This window comes from Chenopodium album, chromosome 1 (assembly GCF_948465745.1).
Source record: "Chenopodium album chromosome 1, dcCheAlbu1.1, whole genome shotgun sequence".
In the NCBI taxonomy this organism is placed as follows: Eukaryota; Viridiplantae; Streptophyta; class Magnoliopsida; order Caryophyllales; family Amaranthaceae; genus Chenopodium; species Chenopodium album.
Genome location: NC_137834.1, coordinates 2,861,073 through 2,867,072, shown reverse-complemented (window position 1 = coordinate 2,867,072; position 6,000 = coordinate 2,861,073). Strand labels below are relative to the sequence as shown.

At 34.9% G+C, this 6,000-nt stretch overlaps 1 long non-coding RNA gene across 4 annotated transcripts; it reads right to left on the bottom strand.

Moving 5' to 3' along the window:
• Window positions 1-3,749, bottom strand: LOC145630443 (uncharacterized). 4 transcript variants are annotated; one of them, XR_014112063.1, is made up of 8 exons: window positions 3,541-3,749; window positions 3,108-3,215; window positions 2,876-2,956; window positions 2,476-2,510; window positions 2,291-2,378; window positions 2,140-2,210; window positions 1,810-1,913; window positions 1-264 (listed from the first exon to the last, which is right to left on the bottom strand). It is a non-coding gene; the product is annotated as an uncharacterized LOC145630443 (long non-coding RNA). The 4 variants fall into 4 exon arrangements; XR_014112082.1 differs by having other exon boundaries at window positions 1,816-1,913; window positions 3,541-3,748; XR_014112058.1 differs by lacking the exon at window positions 1-264 and having other exon boundaries at window positions 284-1,913; window positions 3,108-3,232.
• Between the last annotated feature and the right edge of the window lie 2,251 nt (window positions 3,750-6,000).

The window sequence follows — 6,000 nt, the reverse complement described above, 5'->3', positions numbered from 1 at the left end:
TATTCAATAATAATAAATGTAAAATTTAATTAATTATAAAATCAAAGATACAAACTTTAACAAATGTCCAAATTGAATTTACAACAACTCCCTAACATGAGTCAAAAGCTACTATATGAATAATACTCTGAACATCTAGTAGATTCTCAATGCCCAAAAGTAAAGCATCCATCTCATGTTCAATAGGTAAACATGTAGAGCCGTAGAGGTGAATTTGAAAGGTCCATCATGGAGTTGCCATTCCTCAGAGATCATGCACATATGCTGTTGGATAGAAGCATACTCAATTAATTCTGATAAGCAACATATATATAGCATACCCTATGGCACCGGTTTTGAACCGGTGCCAAAAACTTGGTTTTTGGCACCCCTCACATAGGCAGTGGTTCAAACCGGTGCCTTAGACCGGGTTTGAACCGCTGCCAAATGCCTTTTTTCACCTAGTGGTTGTTGAGATTCAACCCTAATGTCCCTCACAAGTTTAACATCATTTATCCCAAAATAAGATAATAGTGAAAAATAAAAAACAGTGAAAAATAAAAAACAACAACCTTCTTCTAAATAGGATCAATATCCAACTAATCCAAACAATGTGATGGGAAAGATCATTCTATCAATTAAAATTGCTTGAAATGACCATATAAAGCATGCATGTAGACTTCATGACATGGATGAGAATCAGACAGTGATTCAAGCCGCATTATCAATAATCAGTCCCTTTAAACTCTTATATATATATACACCCGGTTTACTAATTTGATGATTAAATGAGCACTAATCACTATAATGAGAAAAAAAATACCCTTGGATCACCTAGCTACTAATCCCCACCTCCCCGTCTCAGCGTCATGGCCCATCTATTTTTATAAGATGGCACAAGATTAAGCCTGTACTTATCAATTTCAAAATCCAAAAAGCCAAAAAATAGCAAAATGCTTCTTTTTCCTTCCACACTCATTCATATATTCACAACCATACATAATGGGATACACTGAGTTACTAATAACATGAATAACGAATAGGCACCCGTTGCTCCCACAAAAACAAAAACCTAAAGAAAGGGCCACTGAGTTACTAAAAAGACTCGGTGGTTAATCTGCTAGCATAATAAGGAAAATTCAAATAACACTGGACATGTGTGTAAGTGGCAATAATGAGGCCTCAAATCATCCCAAATCAACACAGAACAACTTCAAACCTTACATTATTCAAGATTCCAGAATACAACACCAGAATTCTGTTTTTAGCATCTAAAATACGATTCTCTAATGCAAACAAAACAAAATCAACAAACTGCAAGAAGCTTCGCATACAAAATTTTAAAAAAACATTTAATAGGCTTATTGTAATCATTGAAAATGAATCTAAAGCATAAGATCAACCAAAATCTAACGTAAAATTCGTAGATATTCAGATGCATAGATGTAAGCAATTTGAGGCAAAATAAGCCTAAAAAAATCGCAAAAAAACAGTACTATAAAAAAAGTTCCATTAAAAACAGCAGCAAATCACAACAACAAAGTACAACTACAAACATCTAATAACCTAACATTTATGACGATTTAATAACAAAAAAATAGCAAATATTTTGCAACTAAACACAACAGAACCAGGATTCTAGCGTCGATCTAAACCGAAAACATCAAAAATTGAAGAACAAAATAGAAATCAATCCAAAAACATATATAAAGAAATCATAGACCAGATCCAATTTCAAATCAAACTGAACAAATTCATCAAATCAAAACAAAAGATAAAAAAAGAAGCAATGATAAGCGTAATACAAGTGAAACAGATGATCACAAATACCTTTACCTTCAAGGCAACATGCACCTACAAGCGTAATACATTGGCTCTCCCACATACTTGACAGCTTTCTTGAAGTACTGATCTTGATTGAATACCTTTTCAGCCTACATTGTAAAGTAAGATTCATAAATAAATAATTAAATAAACAAAAAGGGAATAAATAGGCATGAAGACAATATTGAAAAGGATTCTGCATGGTGACAAAGCCCCAGATATTCAGTTTACCTCGAAACAAATCCTATCAATAGTTGGGGAATGAATAATGCTGGGGAATGAATAAAGAGGATTTTAGAAGCTCATTATTGTGGAATGAAGCGTGATGGCTCATACCTCAACATTTTCAATCTTTGCAAATATCTGAGTCTGATTAAGATCACCTAAACTTGCAGCAGCTCACGTGCCTAAACAAAAACAAAAAGATACAATTAAATATAGGAATGCATAGGAGGAGATTACTCAAAAGATAACCATATTGCACCACCTAATACTTGGCGAACATGTTCTGCATGACGAGTATATGATAGTGAAAGGAAGTCAATTTTGTTTTGAACACCCCATGTGCTTATAACCTGAACAACATTGAAGAGGTCAAATTATTGATCCAATAAGAACAAGAATGCTGGAGATAAAAGGCAAAAACCAAGCATAAAATAAACCAATAAAAACCTGCAACCCAACAGCACACCACCATCAGCATGCACCTACAAAATTCATCAAATCGCAAAGTCAGATTTGATTGTATTTCAATAATACAAGTGCTTCAGCACGACAAATACATACCCCAAAATGACAGTATATCTCACCCATCAGCTTTAATTTCAATAAAAACAAGTTTTAACTACTACCTAACTCAAAGTAATCCAGCATACTACTTAATTCTCATTTCATCAACATAAATCTCACAATAACATATTCAATCAACCAATCCAAACTATCTAAAAGATTCAATTGTAGCACAAAAATATAATTAAGCCCAGAAACTTGAATATTTGCAAGTTCATATAAGACCCAGAGATATAAATTGATAAAAAAAAATATCGAGAAAAAGTAGATAAATTAAACTTACTTATGCTTCTACCTCCGAACCTTCTTCAGTTGTTCTTGGCACTAGCGGCACACATTTTGAACAAAGAATCACGAGAAATACCTGTCACAAACAAGCTGAAATCAATAAGGCCAACACTTATAAAGATCAAATTGTACCATTATTTTATAATCTATGATCTTAAAAATTCAACAATCACAAATATAATTCATCATAGAACAAAATCCAGATCTAGTAATTTTTTCTTCCTCACCCTCAACACTAATTCTTTTCGTATTTCCAGAAATACTGCTACGTACTTTGCTGCTTTGAAGGCTACACTTTTCTCTTCATCCTCTTTAATAGCTTCATCTCTATTCAACTATAAAATCGATTTAACTATACTGAAGTTAGGGTTTAGGATTCATCAAAAAAATAAAAACAATTGGAAAAATCAAATTCAAAATAATAAAAAAAAAAAAAAAAAAAGAATTCTAATAAAAAAAATTAAGGTTTTTCCCCCGATGAAAATCTGCCAATTGGGGCTTACGAAAAAGCAATTCAACAAAAAATGAGGGAACCTTAATTAAGAAATCGATTTGGGGGAATTAAGAAAGAAAAAAAAAACAATATTTTGCTCCAGATCTAGCGAAAAAAACACCAAAAATTAAAAAACTTAATATCAAAACACCAAAAATATAGAATACCTTGGAAGTTTGAGGGGCAACATTCCCTTCCTAGACGACATTATAGCATGTTTCGACCCAAAACAGCTCAGTTTCTAACTTTCCATTGCAAGAATGAGAAGAGAAAGAAAGCTAAATCGTATGAGAAGAAAGAGAAAGAGTCAATTGAGGAGAGAGAGAGGAGGAGAGGAAAATAAGAAAAGTGAAGTTAGACGGCTAGGGTTTTTTAACATCTACTCCGTAATTTCGCATATTGTATTGTATCGGGCAAGTTTTGCCTGTTACGAATAATATAATTATCGTAACGGGCAAAACGCTGCCCGTTACGAATAACATATTATTTGTAACGGACACCTTTTTGCCCGTTACGAATACATATCCTCTAAATCTCCGCGCTGTTTTAATGTAACGGCTTATTATTTTGCCCGTTAAGGATAGGTTTATTGTAACTGGCATACTTATGCCCGTTACAAATAGGGTGTTACAAATAGGAATTTTTCCACTAGTGGTGTGACCACAGGAAGATGCCACGTAACTCAGAGCCCTTAAAGACTCAGGCCAGTCTCGTCGCGACACGTGGCCCAATCAGAGGGTGACACGTGTCGTCATGAGAAGATGTCATGTGATAAGGGCATTTGTTCCCTTAATAATCAACATGCCAGAAAACCCTAACAACGTCAGGGCCTAAATCCCGAGAGATACCAATGAAAGCCGCAAAGCGGCGCCCCCAGAGTAGCACGTGGCATTCACTGATTGCGCAGCCAATCACGTCACGCAAATCTAGGGTATAAACCCTAGAGAGGGGCACGAGTCCCACCCCTATAAATACCCCAATCATTTATGATTGGGGGGAAGACATTTTAAAAACAACAGAGCATTAAATAGCTCCACCTTCTCTCTACTTTCTCTCTCTAGCCTTTTCCGTTCTGATCACTGACTTGATCATCGGAGGCGAATATTCCGTTGATCGGAATATTCGTTGTTTTGCAGGTTGGACCGTCTCGTTGCCTGAAGAGCGTGACCAGTATCCCAGGAAATCCAAAAAACACCCGAAACAAGTGCATTTTATTTTTCATGAATTCTTTTATATCAACGGTTATAGCATAGTCAATCAATAATTATCTAGAGTCATATATTTAAGAATACAAAAGTGTAAATGTTAATTGATAAAGTAAAATAATTTAACACAAATCAGAACCAAACAAAATCTAAGAATTGTATATATCGTAATACCTAGCTATTTAATTTAAAATAATTGACAACAACCTATGCTATATCTTAAAAACGAGATTTAAAATTAAATTCAATTCAATCAATTGGTTTTTTTAAAATTACTAAAATACAATTGTTATATGTTCTATTAAGTGTTGCATGATCTCATACTAAGCAAAGTGTGCATGTCATCACGAGCTTATCCGATGCCTACAAGTGGGCGGCTGGGTGATCATTCTGGAAGGATTGGGCAAACAAGTCACAACGCATTATATTATTGAATATTGAAAATTTTCTAGCTTCACTTATTAAAATATTGAAATCGTCAACCAAAAATATGAAACTTGATTTAAATTGAAGTAATGCATGAATAATTCCTCTGAAAAAAAAAATGCATGAATAATACAGTAATTTTGTTTTTAAAAAAAATCAAATTAATGTTGTTAGGTTTTGTTAAGATTCTTAATCATGCATGCATATTAGTTAATGAATTTTGGAAGTAACTGTTAAATAATTTTGAGAATTTAGACAAAATGACAAGATAATTAATTAATTTACTTAGGCAATGGTGTTGTAAATTAATTAAGTAAGAATATTAAAGCAAAATGAACAAAAGAACAATGGTGAAAAGAGCAGCTTTCGGTTTGTAAAAGCTGTAATTGCAGACCTCGCCACCGCCCAGACTGCCGCCCGATTTGGGTGTTACTCGCCCGAACGGGCGCGAGGGTGGGTCTGGTAGTCATCTCCGCCGCCCGATCGGGCAGCCACCGCCTTATCGGGCGCGAGAACGACAATAAATTTCGCTGTTTTTCTGCCCGATCGGGCCACCACCGCCCGGTCAGGCCCGAGAGCAACCTTTATTCGTCACTCCGGTCTGCCCGATCGGGCGGCAGCAGCCCGATCGGGCGCGTGTGTCTGGGTTGATTCTTGAATTGAATTGTGACGGTTACCTTGAATATCAATGGCAGTTTCTTAGTGTCCGTTGGAGTTCATTTGCTTTGGATATAAATATGTTCTTGGGAACATATGTGTCAGGTACTTTTTTGAGAAAGGAAAAAGCTTGTCTCCTATTTTCTTTCTTGAAATACAATTGCAAGATTAAATTATTCATTATCATATTTTACCAAATTTTGTTTTACATTTGACCACAAATATACTATACACTATTGTGGTTGTCTTCGTTGTATCTCCTGGTAATTTCGTGATACCCGGTGTGTTTAATCAGGGTCAAAATATTACTTTGGGAAACTGATTTTGTTCAGGCCTCGA